Genomic DNA, 24,786 nt, shown 5'->3' on the forward strand with positions numbered 1-24,786 from the left:
GTATATCTATATATAAACGCATATATATACATATTCTGAACCATGACACATTGTATAATTACGGTTCAATAGGTCTGACCTTTCAGTCACCCATGAGTCACCCACCAGTCACCTCCATGTAGAGCTAGTCTAAAGATTGTCTGCAAATTGTCTGCAGACACTGTGTGGACGGCAAGTAGGTAGACTTGTATGTAATATGCATGCCATATATATATATATATATATATATATATATATATATATATATATATATTCTACATGACACATTTTATAGCAGTTAAATCGGCTTCACCTTTCAGCCACCCACGAATCACACTCGCACACACACACACAAACACACACACACACGTGTGCGCATCCTGAACCATGACACATTTTATCATTGCGCTCTGTTTTGCCATTTTAACATTTTGAAAACTTTGTCACTGATTGCTACAAGAACAGTCTGATAATGGCAGTTATATAAATCAATTATTTAATACTAATTGAAATAAGGTAATTGTTACATAACGTACATTAAATGCAGCAGTTATACTATGGCTCGAACCGCAGCCTGAATTTAAGGACATATCTACCGCGCGACGCCGACACCATCCATCCGACCACCGACTGCGTGGTTGCTTTCGGCGCCGGCCCCCAGGAGGCGCTGGCCGCGAGCACCGGTAAAATTACCGGTGAGATTATTTTCCCGTCTTCACCTGGTCACCGACATGTCACGGCGTGCACGCGTGCACGCCATGTGCACGCCGCATTGACGGCGACCGATGAGGTAGTGTACATGCCGTGCCGAGAGGAATTGTGGCGATTTTTGTGTGTGTTAATGATCCAAAACGCCTGTGACTGCATAACGTAGCTCTCAGTGTTTTTCGTGTGGTGTGCCGATGCCAATTATCGTAGTTATGACCCGGTCGCGCTTTCTTTGTTACCGGCTCATGAAAAGCCGATGGTACTCTCGCTGCGCTCGCATTCCATCACAGTGCGCGGAAGAACTTTTTGAAAGTTGTGCTATCACGTGCTGTAGTTCATCTGCAATTCTACGCTGTTGACGCCGGAGGCACCGTGCACAGACTGTCCTTCCTGCGGTACCTGTGCGATGCGGCAGCAGCTGTCACGGAGACTCGTTTACCGAGCACGCCTAGAAAGGTAAGTCCGGCGCGTACGCGCATTCTTGTGGTGCGTGAAGTGTGCATTTCTGTACGGATAACAAGATGATTAGTAACGTGACAAAAATGATCATGCTTTTCGAATGTTCGTTCTTGTCGCAGGGCGCATTTAGCGAACAGTTTGATGAAAATTGCCCTAAAACGTGATGTTGCCAAAATCTATCGAATATTTGCTTTCTGCTGTGAAGTTTCCTTGCGCCGGGGACTGTTTGATTTGAATAGGCGCAAAAATTCAAGCAGGGAAAGTTACTATTTCTGTACGTAATTTTTCAGCGAGAAATCGCATAGCCATTTCTAGAGGTACGTCGATTTGTCGTCTTCACAGCTAACGGCTGCGCGAGATGGCACCCGATTGCTGTGTACGACGCATGGCCAGATTTTAGCTTGTATGCAAGTTCTTTTATTTATATAGTGTCTTCAGACAGCCTGTATTTCTTGCGTTGGGTGTCATGTGTTTTCATGTATTTGTAAATGGTTCCGAGATTTCAACAACAGTATCTATCTTTAATGGAAAAAATTGTTTTCTCACCTCAAAAAGAGGGAGTCTGTTCTTTTTCAATGCATCGTCCTTTGGGGCATGGCTTTGTTGCACCACATAAATAAATTAGGTTTTCGAACGCTTATCATGTGTTAACGAGTTTTCTGCTTGTGCAATTCGCATTTGACTTGGTACAGACGTGCGTTTGTGTGAAGTTTTTTATAGTAGATTCATGTTTGCTCCAGTTCCATTTACATATTAACTGCCTGTAATGTAATAATCGGGTATTTGCGCAACCATGCAGCTTCATGTAGCTGTTTGTACGAGACGTTTCACAAGTTTACAGTTTCAGCAGGGCTTACAGTAAACTGAACATTTCTTCTTGTTTAGGGATGTCACGATTTTGTGAGCCAGAGGAATCTACACCACTTGGGAGCCTGCGGCACTTCTGCAGGCTGAACAGCGCGTCAAAGCATCTGATTTGCATGCTGCGACAAGGTGTGTGCAAGATGGTCACTGCCACACACATGAGATGTCGGTACTCACTACTTTATACCTTGGAAGCGATATTCTTGGTCCCAACTAAGCAGCCCGGAAGAAATCGGAGACAAATAAAATGTGCAAAGAATACTATTGCGTCTGTTATTTTATTGCATGCATGCATGCCAGTTCCCCATAGTGGGGCTACAGAAATTCTCTCTAATGTCTGCCTAAATGCTGTAATCCTGTGACCACAATCTCGACAGACTTTCCGCAGAAATGCTGTATCCTGCACCTACACAGATTGAGCAGACTTTCTGCAGAAAGGGTGTACCAATTGGGCGCTGGGGGGTGACAGAAAGTCTGTCACCTGTCTTCAGATATTCTGCATCCCGGGTGACTCGGGGTATGCAGAATTTCTGCAGAAAGGGTGTACCAATTGGGCGCTGGGAGGTGACAGGGGGTGACAGAAAGTCTGTCACCTGTCTTCAGATATTCTGCATCCCGGGTGACTCGGGGTATGCAGAATTTCTGCAGCAAGTCTGCAATGATTTTTGTAAGGGGTGAAGGCTCACTGCGCGCGGTCGGTCGCCGCGATGGAGTCCCCCGAACCGGTTTGTTGTGGGAAAGGTCGACAATCGCCGAGAGTGAACTATGTGAAATATGTTCTTATAGTGGGCTGTCTGTACAGCCAAATGGAGCATGACAGAATGAAGCCTCAATGTAGCGATCACACTGGTTCGCGGTGACCGACTGCGCGTTTGCATGCATGTCCGCGCACTATGTTTCGCTTTCGCTGCGAGCGCGTTTTTGCACCGTGCCGTGAGCTTTAGGCCGCAGCATATGAGCATTTAACAGTACACAAGCAACCATTGTTGCGTGGACACTATCAGAGCTTTTCAAAAATAATCTCGATAGACATCGACGCCTACGACGGCGACTTGTGATGTGCCGTCGCGACGATTCAATCTTTTTTTTTCTTTTATTCTAAAGTCTTGGACGATTCAATATCATTATTTCTCAAGTTGCATCTCACTGTATGTTTATCGGTCTTCTCAGCGAGCAATAACCCGTGCTTGGTTTTCTTAATCCAGCACATTTCATTGTTTGGTGCTACACAAGCATAAGCATATGCCATGCCCTTTTTAATGTGCTTTTTACCGTTCTATTTCCGTTTCAGTAAACTTGTCAGTATCTAGCATCAGCAAGTTCATATATAGACCAAAGCTGCATGACATTAGCCGGGCAGCGCGCGTGGGCGACCGTCTCAGTGCGCGCTGTCTGGTACTCGCCGAACATCGCAGCCCCGGCGCCGTATCAGAAATGTTCCTCGCGGAAGTGCTTGCTGCACACCCGAGTTGCAGCCGATGGCTGCCTGCCGGTTCTAAGTTTTAGCGATCCAAGTTTCACGCAGCTTCTTGTCCTGTGGGTAAGTGTGAAGGCTGACACCGGGCTCCGTTGCGCACGTCCGGCACTGCGGCACCGAGCAGTAGCCTACCATGCTGGAAGTTTTCAAAGGCAGCCACTACTTATTATAGGGATTTCAAGTGTTGTCAAGCACACAGCCGAAGCGGGGAAAGCATGCCCGTTTAATCAGAACGGCAGCGCAGGTGGGACTTTCAGCTTTCGTTTTCAGCTCGCTTCGGCGCTTCCGAAGCAGCCAAATGCGGCCGCTGTGACCACGTGATCCCTCATACCGCGTCATGCCGACAGCGGCGCCAGCTTTTCCAGTGGTGGAGCTCGCCCCCAAGAGCCCGTATATGCACCGTGGTGGGTACGTATACGATGTATGTGTAAAAGAATGACTTTTGTTGATTAAGGTCAAGTGTATGTAAAATATGATTATTATCACTTGGTAAGATAGCTGTATATTGACTGTGTATTGACACTTCGTGGAGTTCAGTTGGACGCCGGCTTTTCGGAAGACCGCAAGAATGGCAGCGAGTCGGGTAAGGTGGCTGTCGAACGTGGGAGAAAAAACAATAACGTCGTCAAGGTAACAGAGACAGGTGGTAATGTCGCAGGAGCATTGTATAGACCAAAGGGCATGGCTTTGAACTGATATGAGCCATCCGGTGTGATGAAGGCCGTCTTCGATGGACGAGAAGTATTTAGCTCCGTGAAAGCAGTCCAAAGCGTCATCGATGCGTTGTAGGGGGTAGACGTCTTTTCGGGTGATCTTGTTTAAATGACGATAATCGAGGCATAAACGCCAGGTACCATCTTTTTTTTTCCACAAGGACGACAGGCAAAGCCGAAGGGCTGGCTGATGGTTCGATGACTCCTTTGCGGAGCATTTTGTCCACTTCTGATTGGATGACTCGACGTTCAGCATGCGATACACGATAGGGACGCCGACGAATAGGATTCGTGTCTCCAGTGTTGATACGGTGGTGAACAACAGATGTTTGTCCTAAAGGCTTGTCGCCGAAATCAAAGATGTCAAGGTACGATTCGAGGAGGAGACGTTGTGAGGATTGGGGGCTCAATCCCATCGCTCGTAACCCGTTGTCAAGATTGGAGTCGGGCATGAATTAGATGGTAGCTGGCCCAAGCCGTCGTCCAAGTTATCCGCGCTGAAGACGTTGTTGAAGGGAAGGACTGCTTCTCATCGAGAACGAGGAATATGCGTTTATTTGCAGTATCTACATAAGGACGTTGCAGTTCATCAGTCTAGCATGACTGCGAGAGAAAGTTGCTGAGCAGCCGCACAACAGTGGTTTATAAACACTCGGTCCTCCCTCGATCCCAAGGTGAGGGAAACGTTTGACCAGGCACCGTAGGTGAGCCGACCAGGCACCGTAGGCGAGCCGACCAGGCACCGTAGGCGAGCCGACCAGGCACCGTAGGCGAGACGACCAGGCACCATAGGCGGGAGGGCTTACACACACACATTTCCGCACAGGTTCACGGTCCCCAACCGAGGTCAGAAGGTCTTCGCAGAACTCGGGGCTTACGTCAATAAAGGCGCATTTTATTCCCCGAGCTGACCCCCGCAGCGCGCCACCCGCCGGTTGCCCATTGTCTTGCGTCTTGAACGGCGCGTGGGAAGGGGCCTCGAACTACGTTCCCTCGGGGACTGCATCGTTCACAGCAGACCAGATTGGCGGTGGCGGGTTCAGGCACAAAGCCTGCTTCGTCGCACTCATCTTGGCTCCAGCGACGGAGAGTCGAGGACGCGCGTATTCTCCACACACAGTCGACTTAGTGACGCCGTGGCTAGAGGTTTGCGGTGGCGTTCCAGGGAAAGTTGACGGCCGCTGTCGCAACTGGCTGGCAAAATTTGCACGTCAGCGGGCCCTTCTCCATGGCCCGGAAAATCTCAACTGTCCAGCGCTGACAACCGCTGGGCAGGAAGAGAACGGCTGGTGGTCAGGGGGTGATGCCTCGGCTCGCAGCGACCACTTGTGTAATGATGTCACCACCCCAAAACATCCAACAAGGACAGGCTACTGCAAAACGAACGCCACAACACGGCTATGCACCGAGATGACGTACCTTGGAACTAACTTTAGACCCGCTAGGCTTCAAAGAAAACATAAGTGTAGAAACAAAAAATGCTGCATTTCGCTTTGCCAATTTTTGATGCAATTTCGTGCTGACAAATTCAGCAATCATGGAGGGAATCCTGCTAAATGAGAGGGGATCTTCTTCGCTTAACAAAATTAACACTATTAACCCTAAAATTTAGGCGGGACCCTTAAACGCAGAATTCAAATTAGCCTGCTCAAACCATCCGCCTTGCCATGCAGCTTTCCCTTCTTATATCTAACGGAGAAGTTGTACTCTTGGAGAGTGAGACTCCATTGGAGCATGCGGCCATTTTTGTGTGACATTTGATTGAGCCACGTCAGAGGACAGTGGTCGGTCTCGAAGATGAATTTCGCTCCGTACAAATAACACGACAACTTCTGGGTGGCACAAACTAAACAAGCGCATTCCTTCTCTGAGGCGCTGCAGACTTCCTCTCTAACATTTAGTTTACGGCTGGCATAGAGGATAGGATGCTCCTCGTTATCGTCGCCGACATGACTAAGTACCACGCCCATACCTCTGTCGCTTGCGTCGCATTGAACTATGAATTCCTTTGTGTAGTCTGGCGCGCGAAGCACAGGACGAGAAACCAATAGCGTTTTCAAACTTTGGAAAGCGTTCTCTTTGTCCTTATCCCAGTGTACGCTACTCGGTGCTCCCTTTCGGAGGGCGTCCGTTAATGGACTTGCCATTTGCGAGTAATCGGAATGTACCGTTGATAGTACCCCGCAAGTCCCAAAAATGAACGAAGGTCTGTTTTCGTGCGCGGCTGAGAAAATTCTCCAATCGTAGCTATTTTCAGCTCGACCGGCCCTCTCGTGCCCTGGCCGACAACATGGCCCAGATAAGTAACCTGCGAACACCCAAATCTACACTTTTCCGCTTTCATCGTTAAGCCGGCTTCCCTCAACCGTGAGAACACCTGTTTGAGGTGCGATACGTGTTGTTCCCAGCTGTCCGAAAAAATTGCTACATCATCAAGATATGGCAAGGCGAACTCCTGCAAGTCTTTTAGGACAATATCCATTAACTTAGAGAAGCTAAACGGCGCGTTCTTCAGCCCGAAGCTGAGTGCGAGAGGGCGAAAAGTACCTATAGGTGAGATGAATGCGGCATAGCGGCTGGCACTTTCTGAAAGGGGAACTTGCCAGTACCCCCGTACGAGATCTATAATTGAAATGTATTTAGCAGCGCTAACTCTTTCAATTCGTTCCTCAATGGTGGGTATCGGGTACAGCTGGTCCCTAGTGATGGCATTTAACTTCCTGTAGTCAACACACGGATGAGGGCCCTTGTTAGGGGTTTCTACCAGTATTAGCGGTGACGTGTAGTCACTCTCAGCGAGTTCAATAACTCCCAACTCTAGCATGCGCTGTATCTCTGCCTCCATAATCTCTCTCTGTCTTGGAGACACCATGCAAGGCTTTGATCTTGCGGGTTGGGTTGATGTCAGCTCTATTTCATGCGTTATTAGTTCGGTTCTACCTGGCTGATCGCTGAATCTGACGAGATATTCCCCTAACACCCCTTTTAGCTCATCTAGCTGCTCGGGTCTTAGAGCGTGCGAGCTTAGCGAATGTTTTACCGCTTCTTCTAGGCCGATTTCAGAGTTGGAGGTCGCCCTATACTCCTTGAACTTGGTACTAGTGCCGTCCTTCTCTTTGATGGTATAGTTAACGACTCCGCTCCGCTCTATATACGGCTTCATCAAATTGCAGTGATATATCCTCACCTCCTTCCTGCGACCGGGCATTTTCAGAGCGTAGTTAGTATCTGAAATTTTGTGCAACACTTTAACGGGCCCGTCCCAGTGAACTTCAAGCTTGTTCTTTCTTGAAGGTTTGAGGATCATTACCTGGTGTCCGGCGTTAAACGTACGAAGCCTCGCATTCTTGTAATATAATTTGGCGTTCTCTTGAGCTACTCCCATGTTCTTTTCGACTAGTTCTTGGGTTGCGCTTAGCCGTTCCAGCAGATTTAGCACGTATTCAACCACTGTTGGACTCTCCCCTCTTTCCTCCCACATCTCTCTTAACATTCTCAGTGGAGAACGGAGTGTTCTCCCATACATTAGTTCTGCTGGCGAGAACCCTGTACCCTCATGTGGAACCGTTCGCAAAGCAAACAAAGTTGCCGGCAGACAGTTCTCCCAGTCCTCCTTGTGCTCGTAACAGAGCGCACGCAAAACTCGCTTAAGCACTGAATGCCACCTCTCTACACTGTTTGACTGAGGGTGATAGACGGAACTGTGTATCAACTTTACCCGGCACTTTTGCAAGAATGTGGAAGTCAGTGCGCTGGTGAATACTGACCCCTGATCCGCCTGAATTTCGGCTGGAAACCGAACTCGTGCAAATACTGTCAAAAGCGCGTCTACTACTTCGGTGGAGCTGAGCTCTTTCAGAGGGATTGCTTCTGGAAACTTTGTAGCCGGACACAGCATGGTAAACAAGTACCTGTAACCGGATTTTGTTTTTGGTAGAGGCCCTACCATGCCTATCACATGTCGTCTGAAAGGTTCTGTTATTAAGGGCACTACCTTTAGTGGAGCTTTCCATGTCTCTCCTGCTTTACCCGAGCGCTGCAGGCGTCGCATGATCTTACAAAGTTTTCTACGTCTTTGAAACAACTAGGCCAGTAGTATTCCATAAGCAATCTTTCCTTTGATTTTTTTATGCCTAGGTGGCCGGACCACCCGTTTCCATGACAGAGACTCAAAAGGTCCTCCCTGTACTTAGTAGGTATACGACTAACTGACCTAAAATCCTACCCTTTCGATCTCTGTAGTGTCGATACAACAACCCTCCTCTCTCATGTATCGTCACGTTGCGCCTAGCAATGCCTTCTTTAGCTGTGTGATGTAATTTAGTTAAGCTGTCATCATTCTTTTTCTCGGCTGGCAGTGACTCTCTGTCCACACGTAAGAGCTGATCAAAGTTATTTGAGGCCGGTGATAATAACGACCGTGTCTCGCTTGCGATTGCGTCAGCTTGCTCTTCCTGCAGGCTTGAACTTTGACACTCTCGTGATACGCTCTCATTGAGCTGGTCAGCTGGCAGGCTTTCCTCAACTCTTTTTTTGTCCCTCGGGCCTAGCTCGGATTTGGGTATTGAAGTTATCCCTTTTTCTGCTTCCGCTGGAGCAGCTTGTGCATTTCCAGCCGAAAGCGACGCGATTTCACGAACTTGGCCTCGGGTCAATTCCTGTACTATGCCTTCTCCCAGTTTAAGCCCTTTTTCACGCAGTAACCGATTTGAACGATTCGAGAAAATGTAAGGGTACTGCAGTGACAAAATATTTGGAAACTGCAGCCTCGGTCACTAGCTCCCCGAATGGTCCACTGATTTTGACTTTGGCCATGGGCAGACACACGCTGTGTTCTTCTACAACCTGTTTGATCCATGCTACTTCTCCCGTGAAGTCATCTACCGTCACGTAAGACGGATGGACAATGTCCATCGTGGCGGCACTGTCTCTTAGCACCCGGCATGGTTTGCCATTAACTTGCAGCTCGTGAAGATATGGGCTTAAAAGTTCCATATTCTCGTCTTTTTCATCCACGTAGGGAAAAAACTACGCTAGGCTTTCCGCAGTTCACAGCAATATGCCCCAGTTTGTGGCATTTATAACAGCGGATTGGTCTGAAAGATTCGAATTTTCTTTTCTGCTTTTTTGGTACTGTTTTCACGTTTGATTTCTCCTCGCTCTTTTCTGAGGGCTTTTCCTCCCCGTCTACAGGCTCCGGTCGTCTAGCCTGCGAACCCTTTTTGAACGGAAATGGTTTCCGCGGTCCATTTCGACCGTCCCAATTTCCGTCCTCGGCGTTCAACTTTCTACGCGTTGCGTACTCTTCGGCTAATTCAGCCGCCCTTTACACAGTGTTTACATTCCCTCTGTCTTGCACCCACAGCTTCACAGATGGTGGGATGCTTTTGTAAAACTGCTCTAGACACATGCATTCAATGATCCTGTCTCTGTTGTCGTACGTTTCCGCGCTTTTCAGCCACTCGACTAGGTTGGCCTTTAAGCCGTATGCAAACTCCGGATACCCCTCGCTATCTTTCTTGCCTGTGCTTCTAAACCTTTGCCGGAAAGCTTCGGCTGAAAGGCGGTATTTCTTCAGAAGACTGGCCTTGACCTTCGCATAATCATATGCATCTTCCGCACTCAGTCTGGCGATTACTTCTGCAGCCTCACACGGCAACATAGACAGCAACCGCTGTGGACATGTACTCGGACCGAAGTTCATCTTCTCGCAAGTCCTTTCGAAATTGCTTAGGAGCAAGCCTATGTCGGTCCCGACCTCAAATGGCTTTAATAGCCTGTCCATGCGGTACGATTCTGCCTCACTTGATCGTCCCAGAGCCCCTTCACTTCCTTGAGACAACTCCAAACGTTTGCTTTCAAGTTCAAGTTGCATTTTTCTTAACTCGCGATCTTTATCGCGTTCCTCTCTCTCTGTCACATTCTTCTCTCTATCTGTCCCGTTTCTCTCTTTTTTTCAGAAGTTCCAATCCCATTTCAATTTCTTTCTCACTGGCCTGTTCGGAAATTAGCTCCAATAATTCCGCTTTTAGCATTTCCTTGCGTACATCTAGGCCCAGTTCCTCACCAACAATCAACAATTCGTCTCTCAGCAGTCTCCTTAACTCCATGATTGCTGCTTTACTGCCTTGGTCCTGCTCACTAAACCTGCATAGGAAAACACAACCTAGCTAAAAATCAACAATCTAGTTTACCTACTGTTCTAAACAGAACAACCACAAAATGAAGCCTAAAGAGTCAAAGCAAGAACCAAGCACTCACCGCAGACACAGCACCACGTCGCAAAGTCCACCTCACCGCTGTCAGCCAGTTGTGAGGATTGGGGGTTCAATCCCATCGCTCGTAACCCGTTGTCAAGATTGGAGTCGGGCATGAATTAGATGGTAGCTGGCCCATGCCGTCGTCCAACTTATCCACGCTGAGGACGTTGTTGAAGGGAAGGACTGCTTCTCATCGAGAACGAGGAATATGGGTTTATTTACAGTATCTACATAAGGACGTTGCAGTTCATCAGTCTAGCATGACTGCGAGAGAAAGTTGCTGAGCAGCCGCACAACAGCGGTTTATAAACACTCAGTCCTCCCTCCATCCTAAGGTGAGGGAAACGTTCGACCAGGCACCGTAGGCGAGCCGACCAGGCACCGTAGGCGAGACGACCAGGCACCATAGGCGGGAGGGCTTACACACACACATTTCCGCACAGGTTCACGGTCCCCAACCGAGGTCAGAAGGTCTTCGCAGAACTCGGGGCTTACGTCAATAAAGGCGCATTTTATTCCCCGAGCTGACCCCCGCAGCGCGCCACCCGCCGGTTGCCCATTGTCTTGCGTCTTGAACGGCGCGTGGGAAGGGGCCTCGAACTACGTTCCCTCGGGGACTGCATCGTTCACAGCAGACCAGATTGGCGGTGGCGGGTTCAGGCACAAAGCCTGCTTCGTCGCACTCATCTTGGCTCCAGCGACGGAGAGTCGAGGACGCGCGTATTGTTCTCCACATCCAGTCGACTTAGTGACGCCGTGGCTAGAGGTTTGAGGTGGCGTTCCAGGAAAAGTTGACGCCCGCTGTCGCAACTGGCTGGCAAAATTTGCACGTCAGCGGGCCGTTCTTAACAACGTATGTCCGTGGCCGGTGCAGAGGTGAGGTCAGGTACAATCATCTTCGCCAAGTCATCCGTTAGGGAACCAGAGCTGTGAGCTGCAATTGGTGCTAAGAAACCGCTCTCGGCATTCAGACTTTTAATATCAAATTCGGAAGTATTAGAAACGTTGGCCAAGAATATGCCGGCTGGAAGCACTTGAGGGCACAGGCTGAAATTGAGAAGCGGAAGAACGACGTTGTTATTTGTAATCGTCACCAGCACGTCGATGACGGGGCAAAGGACATATTCACCGTTGGGAATCTGTGGCTGTGTGGTCAAAGCGACGTAAGTGACTGCCTCAGGTGACAGACGCACATCTTGAAGCGAACACAAGTGCGGTGTAGCGGTGCTCGGAGCATCGGTGACTTGAGGCAGTTCCAACTGAAGAACGCCGGTTGCGCAGTCGATGAGAGCGGAATGATAGGATAAAAAGTTCAATCCAAGAATAATGTCGTGAGGGCAATTGTGGTCACAGCAAAGAGAACAGAAGTAGGGCGGCTGGTTGTACTTATGCGCGCAGTACACATTCCGCGTACAACCAGCACGGCGCCGTCGGCCACATGAAGCACTCGGGCAGCTGCTAGGGTGAGGACCTTCTTTAAACGTCTACGTAGGCTAGCACTCATCACAGATACGTGTGCTCCAGTGTCGAAAAGTGCTTGGACAGGTACACCGTCTATTTTAACGTCAACTATACTTCTCTTTGTGGGCACAGACAGAGGATTTGCTGCAGTAGTGGGCAATGCAGCACCACCTCCGAGGGCTGCATTTCTTAGTTTTCCGAAAGGGTGCGGCCTAAGGCCGCAGGGGACGAAAGACGACGTGGCTGCGGCGAACGGGAAGATGGGCGACGTGTCTGCGGTGAACGAGACTGGTGTCCGCGCGGCGATTGTGAGCGGCTGTACCACGTGTTCCGAGCGGAGTTGTCGGCGCTGTTGGACTCGGCGGTGGGCGAAACATTGCGGGCATTTCCATTAAAACGTCTAGATTGGTCGGGGTGCGCGGTGTTGCGGGCCACGAGTTGCGACAGTATCTGGCGACATGACCAATGCGGCGACAGGTGAAACATATCGGCTGGTCGTCCGTGGTTCTCCGCTCAGTCGGGTTGCGATAACACGGAGAGAAGCGTCGGGGTGTAGCGAAAATCGTAGAAGGACGTTCGTTGGCTCTGGGGTTGGTGACAGCACAGACAGAATGTAGGCCAAAGTTTTCAAGTTCCTGTCGAACGATGGCTTGCACAAGGGGAACTGAAATAGGGGTAGCATCAGGGCTACGCGAAGAGAAAGCTGCGGGCGCCATCGCGTCCAGTTCACGTCGAACGACGACGTATGCTGCTGTGCTGGCTGATCTTCACACGTCGACGTTGCGACAGGATAGGGAAGTCTGGTGAATGGGTGCAGGACGCGTCGGCTTTTGGCCTGCTCGAATTGTCGGCACTCTTTGATGATAGCATCAACTGTAGAGCAGCTTTGGCACATGAGCAGAAAATAAAGGCGTCGTCAGCAATTCCCTTGAGCACATGCCCTACTTTCTCAGATTCTGTCATGTCGTGATCGGCTTTACGACAAAGCGCCAGCACGTCCTGGATATACGAGACATAGGACTCTGTGGGGGATTGGGCACGGGCCAGTTCCTGCTTTGCGGCAATTTTACAGCCGGCTGGTTTGCCAAACAACCCTGTCAATTTCTCTTTGCATTGGTCCCAGCTGGTTAGCTCATCTTTGTGGTTTTCCTACCACACCTTTGCCGTGCCTCTTAGGTAGAACAACAGGTTAGCTAGCATAAGCGTAGGGTCCCATCTGTTGATTCCACTCACGCGTTCCTACATGGCCCCCACTCTTCAATGTCGGTGCCATCGGTCCCGCAGAAAGTTCCAGGATCCTTGGGTTGCACAACGACAACCGAAGGTGACAGCGACGTAGCTGGCGACGGTGACGTTGGAGGCGGCAACAACGTTGATCCCGCGTGCTCACCGTCATTCATGGTGCGGACGGTGATGCGACGTCCACTGCGGAGTTCCGTTTCCAGCCGTGGTACCCAGCACCTCCACCAATATGTTACGGGGATGTTGCGAGTATATAAAAACTATATTTACAATATATATACAGAATGAGTCAGAACAGCTAAGATGGCTGACCACCAACAACACGCAACAGCCAGCGTCTCGCGATCTTCTTCTTCCTCTCTCTCTACTTTCATCCTTCCGTAACAATATGATATAAGTGTGACAGGACCTGAAACCTATTCCCAAAATTAAACATCCTTGTTAGTCAATGGGATCAAGAGAAATGGAGTCAGGACCGCAATATGTATATTGCCCACTCATTATTAATAGTCCTTTTCCTTTTTTAGAAATAAACGCCTGCTGAATTGCCGGGGCCGTCCGTAGTTTCGCTGATGATACCAGTTTTTACCCTTTCTTTCTGTAACGTATTTGTCATCTATTTTTATTTCCCTATTAACGCGACAGAATTAAGGGCCCCGTGTGGCAGAAAATCTGGTGTCGGGGCTGGCGGCGATGTCCGTATGAGAAAAGTCATCCCGATTCACGCAGGCCCCCCGCGTGGCGCACAGAGGCGTTACTGAATTAACTGAATTTTTCGAAGTAAAATGCGCCGTAAAATTCGTAAATTACGACTTGCACACAACCTACAGACACGACAGCGTCAGAATGTAATAAGAATATACGAGAAAATATAATTTTATTACGCTGAAATTCAAACACAAACCCCTTTTCCGGCTGCCGTTTGAGGTCCGTCTTAGGGCGGCGCGACCGCCTCGGTTCCATTGCAACACCAATCTAGATGGTGTTGCAATGATGTTAACAAGGAAAAAAAAATTACAGGGTCTCTTAAGAGCTCTCTTAAGAGGTGAACGGCAAAAGCCTACTCTTCCTCCTCTTATCATTCGCCTCTTTTTCTTGTTTCTTTTAGTCATTTGTAATCAGTTGTGGTCATTACAAACCGTCGTTAGACATGTTGGTCATATCGTAGTCATTAGTAGTCATTACAAGTCATTTCAGTCATTATTAGTCATTACTGGTCATTACTAAGCATTTTTAGTCATTTCTAATGAATTGTGGTCGTTACAAGTTGTCGTTAGACATATTAGTCATTTCGTAGTCATTACTAGTCATTACAGGTCATTTCAGTCATTATTAGTCATTAGTGCTCGCTACTAAGCATTTTTAGTCATTTGTAATCAATTGTGGTCATTACAAGCCGTCGTTAGACATGTTAGTCATATCATAGTCATCAGTAGTCATTACAAGTCATTTCAGTCATTATTAGTCATTGCTGGTTATTGCTAAGCATTTTTAGTAATTTCTAATCAATTGTAGTCGTTACAAGTTTTCGTTAGACATACTGATCATTTCATAGTCATTACAAGTCATTTCAGTCGTTATTAGTCATTACTGCTCACTAGTAAGCATTTTTAGTCGTTTGTAATCAGCCGTTGTAAAGCCGTCGTTAGACACATTGATCCTTTCAGAGTCATTAGTAGGCATTACAATTCATTAGTAGTCATTATTAGTCATTACTGGTCATTATTAACCTCTACCAATCTCTATTATAACGTTATCATTCACTAACTGTCACTACCAATCATTTTTCATTCTTTAATCTGTCTTCATATGGCGTGATGACGTTTCGGTGGACACTCCAGCGGTCAGGCCTGCTTACAAAAACTTCACCATAGGCTCTATTCTCGACACTCATGGCGGCTGCATGGCCGCCATTATCCGGCATGTTGACTCTTTGATTAGCTGTAGAGAGCTCACGTGTCTTGAAATTTGTGCCGGGAAACAGAAGTTTTGCAAAATGCAATTTTGTGTTTTCATCAAGATGACGAAACGTTACGTGGGGCTTCAAATTTTATCAGTTAATACATTTTTTTTGGTTCTTGGCAGCTATATTGCGACGTTAGCGCTTAAAAAAAAAAAAAACTCAGTGCCCTTCCACTCTGTGAAGAAGGATGACCAGCGAAGCTGTGTATGTGGGCCCCTTAATGGGCAAACTGCACATCCGCCGCGTGTCGGCCCGGCATTGCACTATCTTCGGGATCGGCCCACGTATGGGGAGTGCTTAACGCCTGCTTCACTTCCTCCGCAGGTCGGCCCGGCATTACACTATCTTCGGTATCGGCCTACGTATGGGGAGTGCTTAACGCCTGCTTCACTTCCTCCGCAGGTCGGCCCGGCATTACACTATCTTCGGTATCGGCCTACGTATGGGGAGTGCTTAACGCCTGCTTCACTTCCCCCGCAGGTCGGCCGGGCATTACACTATCTTCGGGATCGGCCCACGTATGGGGAGTGCTTAACGCCTGCTTCACCTCCGCCGCGCGTCGGCCCGGCATTGCACTATCTTCGGGATCGGCCCACATATGGGAAGTTTAACGCCTGCTTCGCCTCCGCCGCGTGTCGGCCCGGCATTGCACTATCTTCGGGATCGACCCAGGTATGGGGAGTGCTTAACGCCTGCTTCACCTCATCTGCGGGTCGGCCCGGCATTGTACTATCTTCGGGATCGGCCCAGGTATGGGGAGTGCTTAAAGCCTGCTTCACCTCCTCTGCGGGTCGGGCCGGCATTGCACTATCTTCGAAATCGGCCCACGTATGGGGAGTGCTTAACGACTGCTTCACCTTGTTGGATCTGGAGGACAATCCCAGTTGCTGTCCCCCAGATTTTGGACGTTGCCATTGGGTGCGGGAGTTGGCCGAGGTTGAGGAGGACTTTGAGATGAAAACTGAAGGTTTATTTACATTATTTACAGTGAGAGTACAAAGAAATTAACAGTCATAAAGTCATTACGGGCCGGCAGCAACTCGGACGCTGCGGCCCGTGGCAAGAAGCTCGAAAGAGATGAATGAAGGAATGCTCTCCTGCTGCTCACGGTCTCTGGCTTTTAACCCCTTCGGTGTCTCGAAGTCACGTCCCGTTCGGCCAATTGTCGAGCCCGCTCAGGTGTCATTTTCGGCCAATCGGCGAGCCCGCTCAGGTGGCGTCCGTGCGAATGTAAGTCACATCCGGCGCAGAGGGTCGCTCCTTGGGCTCCAATTGTCCGAGGGATTACTTGTCTGCGGTATTGCCTTCTTGGTCTGCAACTGCCGTCACAAAGGCGGACGGGGGGGGATTGCTCCCAGGGCTTCACGGTGCATTACGGCCGTCGTTGCCTCGCGGCTTGCAAGCGCCGTCACAGTAGGCGGATGGGGGGAGACGGGTTGTCTTCGAGCGACCTTTCAGAGCTGCAAAGCAGCTTGGCTCAGGACCCACGTTACCTGGAACCGTGCCAGGCTCCCGCTACACTTTCGGGAAAAGTCAAGCAGTGGGACAATAGCTCCACATGTGGCACACGAGGTGGGGGACGCCAACTTCTTTGGACGTGCCGCTCCTCGGGAACGTGGTAGATGTGCTTCTGCGCTCCTTAATTAGGTGTGACGCGATTCGATGTGGCCTGGTGAACTCGAAGGAGGCTCAGGAAAAGGTCCTGTATCTAACAACCTCCGCCGCAGATCGATCACAACGTCTGTTGTGATCGGCCGTTCGCCCAGCTACAACCTCAGGTCAGGACTCGCGCGATTATGGGCAACGGGCCGACGGCCTCGTCAAAATGGTTCTCAAAACTGATGATTTATGATCAGCGCGGGAGTACCTCGTTCAGGAGAGGTTTGATCAATTAGCATGATACGGCCATCACTTGTCAGCCGCACAAATTGGCATGTCCAAGCCGCAGACGCGGTCAGTGCGATGATACGGCCATCACCTGTCAGCATACGTTCTCATCCTTTCCCTTTTTGTGCCTAGTGATGTGCGTGCGTTTCGGACAGTTCCCTCTTTAGGGAAAGGGCAACCGGCTTCCGGATTGGTAGGACATGATGTCATCGGTCTGCTGACGCCGGGTGGGGGGAAGTGACTGAACAATTATCACGCAAGGCATAAAAGGAGCAACGGCGGCGGGAGTGATCGGCTGCTACAACTTCATCATAAACTTTTCTCTATTACTTTGCATTTTTTTGTACATATGTTGTGGGAGATACGGGTTGTCTCCTCCGTACTCTTGGGACAAAGGAACGACAACACACAGTAGTGCAAACAGTCACAAGGGCATTTATTGCACCTTTCATAGATCAATGCCTGCTAGCCGAGTTGCTATCCCCAAAACATGCCGATGGGCGCGCGACAAATCTAGAAGTCTGACTTACCGCGACCGCGTTGCGAGCGAATATGTTCGCCCCATGCTGGATCCCAACGCCTGGTCGTTCGCGTGTTCGGTCACGCCAATGGTCGTGCGTTCGAAGGCGGCCACGCGAGGCGGTCTCGCAGAAGCATGGTCGCAGCGCACGCGGAACGTCCGGCGCTGTTCGCCGACCCGCCGGGAAAGAGACAGCCTCTTGTCCCTCGGCGCCCGAGTAACCCCGCCGCGGCGCGACCGTCGCGCCATCTCTCGCACCGCGCTTGTACCACTCCGAGCGCCGCGGGCGCCAGGCCACGCGAGCCGTGCGGGAAAAACAGCATATCAGGGGATGCGCTATGCGGGAAAACATCAGGGGAGGCGCGAGGGTCGCGCATCCCCACAATGTAAAGATATACGTGTTAGTGAAACGACCTCAATATCGGACCCAGCTTCACGTTTCCTTACTTCTCCACGAGCAAAGTGGGTGGTGAATTCCACGTCTTCGGACCCCCAGTCACAACATTAGATGGCAGCGGTGAGATATAGTCTGCTCAGCGCTTCGACTTCGGCATGGTGAGCGCACGACCTTTTCTCCTTGAGAGTTGTCAGGCTTAACGTGGTTCTTCCTAGTAACAAGGATGTAGGAAGCCTTGTTGAAAGATACCTTGCTTCTACACGTGATTCCTTGAGAAACGTGTCGGCAAAAGAGAGGTGACCATGGATTGGAGGAAGTTGCGCAGGACGGACTTAAACGCGATATGCGGGGAATTCGGGACTAATTGCGGCAAGTAGATAAAGAAGGCGGAGATCACTGATGCGATAGAGGCAAGCGATAGGCAAGCGATAGGCAAGGCTGGGGAGGATATTGAGGACCAGAGAAAGCGAGAGCGGGATGAACGCGAACGCGAAAGGCAAGAGTACCGGAGAAAGCGAGAGCAGGAAGAACGCGAAAGGGATGAGCGAAAGCTGCAGCACAGAATACGTATGGAGGAAATGGACAGGGAAATCCAGCATCTCAGGACGCTGCAGGCACGGTCTAGGCTGCACGTATTCGAAGACGGCGAACACATACGAAGTTATCTTGATTTTTTCGAGGATGTTTGTGTGGAGGTGCAGCCGGGCCGTGACTTTATACGTGGTGTGTATAGGGTTGTTGGGGGTACTTCCCTGTAACGTGTCATTTTGCTTAGCTCGCCTTTCTGATGCCGACTTCAAGACGTACGATCTGGCTGAACACGCATTGTTGCGCCATTTCGGCATTTCTGTGGAGAGCGAGAGACAAAATGAAAGTGACCAATGCAAAGTTTGTACTTTGGAAGAAACTGATGCTGCGCCAGTGAATGAAGAGCATGAAAAGTGCGAGGCGGCGAAACCCTCAGAGATAGAGCGTGAGCAATGCGAGGCCGTCGCCGATCTAAATAGAGGGGCCATTCCGGAGGGCGTCCCTTGCGAGGACGAGGCTTGTTCCAGTAGTCTTGAGAATGTTAGGGAGGCGCTGAGACCTTCCTCGTATCCGAGCACTTGGGCGACTTGCCGGAATCCTCTGGGATAGACCCAGCTACGGTGGCAGCCGAGCCGAGAAAAGACCCGACGCGGCAGAACGGAGCGGAGATAGCTCAGGGCTCCAGCATCGGTGACTGCGCAATGCAGTCGTACGCCGAATCCGAGCCAGCAGCCATCCCGGAGAGCACTCCTTGCAGGGACGAGGCTTGTTCCAGCGACCCTATGAGGGTCAGTGTAGGGCTGGATACCTTCCTCGTGCCTCAGAACTTGAGTGACTCTCTGGCATTGCCGAGAATAGAGAGCGAAGAAGCGATAGTGGCTATTCCGAAAGGCGTTCCTTGCGGGGACGAGGCTTGTTTCAGCAGCCCTAACAGTGTAAAGGAGGCGCTGAGAACCTTCCTCGTACTACCACACTTGAGCGACGTTCCGGAACCACCAAAAGAAGAGAATGCCATGGTGGCCAAGCAAGTCAGGAACCCGACGCTCAAGGATTCTAGCGGCACGTTCGGTGACAACCTGGCAGCGAAATATTGGTTCAGGCGGAGCAGGACCAAAGGAGCTAAGTGTTCGGCGCAGAGAAAACTCGCGAAAGTCGCCACATCGCAGCCTGTGAGACAGAACAGGCAAGCGCGCGGAGCCGAGAAGGGTTCATTGTGGTGAGTCAGGAAGCGGAGGCTTCGCGACAGGCTCATTACGACAGGAGTGAAGGTGCGACTGAAATGTCAACTTGGCTGACATGCGATTCGGACCGGGTCAGTCGAACAGTCACTCAGGTGGAATGCGCCGCGAGAGCGAGGACGAAGGAAGAAGGGGTATCCTTCCCGCGTTTACGGCCTCCCCCTCAGGGACGAGACAGCAAACCGTGAGCACACGGGAGTGGCAGGTGACGGCAGAGGGCAATCTAGGTCTCGCACCTCTTGTGCTCAGCGTGGACCAAAGGCTGTCAGTCGGCGACCCAATCGAGCGCGCATTAAGAAAGAGTAATTGTAAATTGAGCGCTTGTATAAATTTATTCTTGTTTTTATTGTTGTTTCTCTTTGTAATCAGTACGCGAGTAATTTTTTGTTAGTTATTAGGACTGTATTACTTTCCATTTTAATAGTTCGTGTGAGGAAAGCAATCTTTTTTTATGTTTTTCGCTTGGCGCTCCTCTATGGCTGCCTTTCTGGCGCTAGCTGATTCTAACCTCGGGATTAATTATGGGAGACGGTATGGTTACCTGGCACATCTCGGAGGGGCTTTGTGTGCTTGCCTTGTCGCTGCTCGGGCGCTGTGCGCATTTGATCACTAAAATGCCAGTTCCGAGCCTACGGCCTGCAGCCAAACCTTCCTCCAAGATGGCCATTGGACGTGATCCTCCCGCCGAGCCTGGGACTTCGAGCTGGAGCTGTGCCTGCTGAGCGGCCAAGGCCTCTTCAAGGGGCACCGATGAGCTGCCCCCTTTCGAGCCCTCTTCCTGGCGGTGGACGGGCTGTTGTGATCGACCGTTCGCCCCGCGACAACCTCCAGTCACGGCTCGCGCGATTATGGGGAACAGGCCGACGGCCAATTCAAAATGGTTCTCAAAACGGATGATTTATGACCATCGCGGGAGTACCTCGTTCAGGAGAGGTTTGAGCAATTAGCACGATGCGGCCATCACTTGTCAGCCGCACAAACTGGCATGTCCAAGCCGCAGACGCGGTCAGGGCACTGATGCGGCCATCACCTGTCAGTATACGATCGGAGTCAGCATACGTTTCCCTCCTTTCCCTGTTTGTGCCCAGTGATATGCGTGCATTTCCGACCAAGTTCTCTATTTAGGGAAAGGGCAAACGACCTCCGGATTGGTGAGACATGAAGTCATCGGTCTCGTGACGCCGTATTGGGGGAAGTGACTCAACAATGATCACGCAAGGCATAAAATGAGCAACGGACGGCGGGAGTGTTTGGCTGTTACAACTTCATCATGAACTTTTCTGTATTACTTTGCATTTTCTTGTACATATGTAAATATATACGTGTTTGTCAAACGTCCCGAATATAGGACCCAGCCTCACGCTCCCTTACTGCTCCACGAGCAAGGTGAATTCCACGTCTTCAGGCCCCCAGTCGCAACACGCCTGCTTCACCTCCGCCGCGGGTCGGCCCGGCATTGCACTATCTCAGATCGGCCCACGTATGGGGAGTTTTTCGCTTACCAGGCCAACGACTAGAAAATTTCCTTGGACGCTTGAGGTATACAGCTTCACTGTAAAAGAAAGTGAGTGGTAGCGTACAGAAGCCAGTGCAATGCATCAGCAATTTCGCGAATATGTGGTGGCGATCCAAGATGGGCGCCATGTCAACTTGCTGATTGGCTGAAGGAATATGCCGTGGGGAGCATCACAGGACGGGCCGTTTCGTAAATGTCAATTTGACGTTGCGTGACGTTGCGCTGAGCCGCCATTGCAGATATTTTCTGCCATAATTTGTGGTGCGACGATCCGCGCGAATTATGCTAATGAGCAGCGATATGCTATGGCGGCCGAGAGAAATGCGTATCGCCACATTTTCCCCGTCGTTTCGCGCCATCAAAATCTTTTGTTCATAACGCGTGCTCATAGTATTTGCATCGTTCTCGGATGGTGTTGGCATTTGTGTTTTGGGCCATCATTTTTTAACAGAGCGTGTTTATATGAAATAATATTGGTTGAACATACCAAACTTTCTGCAACGTTGTCCGCTTTTCACTGCTGCGTTTCTAATGTAATCACGATTAATGCCTCTTCGCACAATCAGAAGTTATGACAACGGCGTCTTTTTAATTTATAAAAAAGAATACGTAAGGTGGCGCCTTGAAGTTTCCTCACGCGGTGCGAGTAACCATCGAACTGAACAAGAGATGGCAGCGCCGGTGCTTGCGTCGCGCAAGCGGATACCTCTGGCACGCGCAACGCTATCAGCGATATTCTGCCGTTTCTCAGCCAGCCAAACACCCTGGAGGAATCCGTGGCTTAGTTGCGGGGGTGAAGCCTGATGGAAGGCGGGTGTAATAATCTGAAATCGTAGCACAAAATGATGCCTGCGGCCTTTCTTATGGTAGTGTTGCCAGATGATGGGAACGGGCATGGGCAAAGTGCCTAATGTGCACTCTCAACACTTCCACCGCAATGTGTGTCTGTATGGGTTGGTCCCGGGCGATTGCAATAGTCGCCACTCTCGATGTGCATTTTGCCAAACCAAGACGAACCCTGAGAGCCCGAGCTTGTATAGCCTGTAGAGCACGAAGATTTGTCTGGCAAGCGTTGGTCAGTACGGGCAAACTGTATCTTAAGAAGCCCAGAAAAAGAGCCCTGTACTATTCCAATATTGCATGAACTGACATTCCCCAAGTCTTTCCGCCCAGAAACTTGAAAAGCTGGGAGATTGCTGTCAGGCGCTGTTTCATGTAGGTCACGTGCGGGCTCCATGAGAGATATCTATCAGTGATTATGCCAAGAAATCTGTGAGTCTTCTCATAAGAAACTATCTGGCCATTTATTGAGATGGTGTAGGGTGTCATTTGCTTTCGACTGAATGCCGTCAGTGCACATTTGTTTGACGAGATTTCAAGACCTTGGTTGCGGAGGTATATAGCTGTCAGAGCAGCAGCTTTTTGAAGTCTTGCACGTATCTGAGGGCGTGTCACACCTGAAGTCCATATAGATATGTCGTCTGCGTACATTGATATCTTGATCGCTGCTGGCAGATGTTCAACGAGATCAATGAGTGTGAGGTTGAATAGGGTGGGGCTTAGTACACCGCCTTGAGGAACACCTCGGTAGGTATAGTGTCGTGCGGTTTGACCATCGCCGGTACACACAAAGAACGATCTCATAAAAAGGTAATGAGAAATCCATTGATAAAAATCGAACACCTAGGCCAACCATCTCAAGAGCATCGAGGATAGCCTCGTGAGATACGTTATCGTATGCCCCCTTGACATCCAAGAACAAAGCTGCAGGTAATCCTTTGCATGACTTTTGATGCTGGACATACGTAGCGAGATCAACAACACTGTCTACTGATGAGCGATCTCGACGAAAACCAGCCATGCAATATGGGAACACGTTGTAGTGTTCCAGGTACCACTCCAAGTGGGCAAGGATAATCTTTTCCATTATCTTTCCCACACAGCTGGCCAGCGCTATTGGGCGGTATGAGGTGAGTTCAAGTGGGGACTTGCTTCAGGAGAGGGACCAAGCGGAGAATTAAATATGAAAATTGCGAAACAATAACAGACAGACAGACAGACAGACAGACAGACAGACAGACAGACAGACGGACGGACGGACGGACGGACGGACGGACGGACGGACGGACGGACAGACAGACAGACAGACAGACAGACAGACAGACAGACAGACAGACAGACGGACGGACGGACGGACGGACGGACGGACGGACGGACGGACGGACGGACGGACGGATAACTTTATTTACAAGGTCCTGAGAAACTTTGCCCTAGGGCAGGGCTGCGGGCCGCTCCCACGTGGGGACTGGTAGGCCGAGCCTAAACGCCGCACCGTGGGCTCTCGGATAGCCCAAGTTTGCCGTGAAAGTTCTGAGCTCTGGATGGCAGAGGTCCATTCTTCTTCCGTGATGCGATTCTGTACCTGTAACGAGGGGCATCGCCAGAGCATGTGCTCGGGATTGCCAACAGACCCACAGTCGGGGCAAGTAGTGCTAAAAGCCTCTGGAGTGATAGTATGGAAAAGGGTTAGGTTTGGATAAGACTCAGTCTGAAGCATGCGTAAAGTGGACGCCAGAGGTCTAGCCAGTTTGCTATGAAGGGGAGGATAAGTCCTCCTACCGAGATGATAGTGCTTAGTGATTTCGTTGAAAGTAGTGAGAGTGTCCCGAAACACGAGAACCCCGGAATCTGAGCTCGACCCTGCTCCCGCGCGGTGGGTTAGTGCCCGCGCTTGGGAGTGCACTTGGGGGTGTCATTGAGATTGGGAAATGAGTCAAGCTGGGGGTCGAGGTGCGCCGGAAACCACGTGAAGGTGTGCGGAGAGATTATCTTGCTCTTGAGAATCTTGTGAGCCTTCCTCAGCGATGGAGCCTGAAGCGAAAGCCCTGACCGCCGATCTCGAATCAGTGAAGATTTGTGATCTGCTGTTATCTAGGAGCGATATAGCAACTGCGACCTGCTCCACTGTGGTTGGTGTCGAGCACTTCAGGGAAGCCGCATTCACTGTTTGTCCGCTGTGATCAACGATAGACGACTGTCCATATTGGGCTGCGTCGACAAAACATGCCGAGTAGGGATCTTCTTTGGTATGCTTGAGGAGGGCGAGGGCTCCTGCCCTGCGTCTACCTAGGTTGTGTTGAGGGGGAACATTACGGGGAAGCGGTGCGACTCGTATGTTGTTCCTTTGATCTTCTGAGATTTGATATTTCCGCTCTTCCGTGAGGATAGGGTTGATCCCAAGAACCGCCAGCATCTTCTTTCCAGCCGGGGTACATGATAGACGGGCCAGTTGGGCTGACTCCTGGGCCTCGATTATCACGTCCAATGTGTTGCGCAATCCTAGTTGCATAAGGAGGTCCGTGCTCGCCCGTAACGGAATGCCTAGTACTTTTTGGTACTTTTTCTGATGAGCGTATTTAATTTTTTTTTCTTTTCGGAGTTATACCAATTGTGCATGGCTGCCACATAAACTATATGACTCATGAGGAGGGCGTGGAATAACCTGAGGAGGTTGTCTTCCACGCCTATTCGAGACTGTTTGATCATGGTCTCAGTCTTAGCTGTGAGCTTGATG

The 24,786-nt window shown here is 50.2% G+C and overlaps 1 long non-coding RNA gene across 1 annotated transcript; it reads left to right on the forward strand.

Moving 5' to 3' along the window:
- Positions 1-337: 337 nt before the first annotated feature.
- LOC140215251 (uncharacterized) lies at positions 338-2,269 on the forward strand. The gene is made up of 2 exons (XR_011892197.1): positions 338-1,143; positions 2,032-2,269. It is a non-coding gene; the product is annotated as an uncharacterized lncRNA (long non-coding RNA).
- Positions 2,270-24,786: the final 22,517 nt, after the last annotated feature.

This window comes from Dermacentor andersoni, chromosome 1 (genome assembly GCF_023375885.2).
Source record: "Dermacentor andersoni chromosome 1, qqDerAnde1_hic_scaffold, whole genome shotgun sequence".
Lineage (NCBI taxonomy): Eukaryota > Metazoa > Arthropoda > Arachnida > Ixodida > Ixodidae > Dermacentor > Dermacentor andersoni.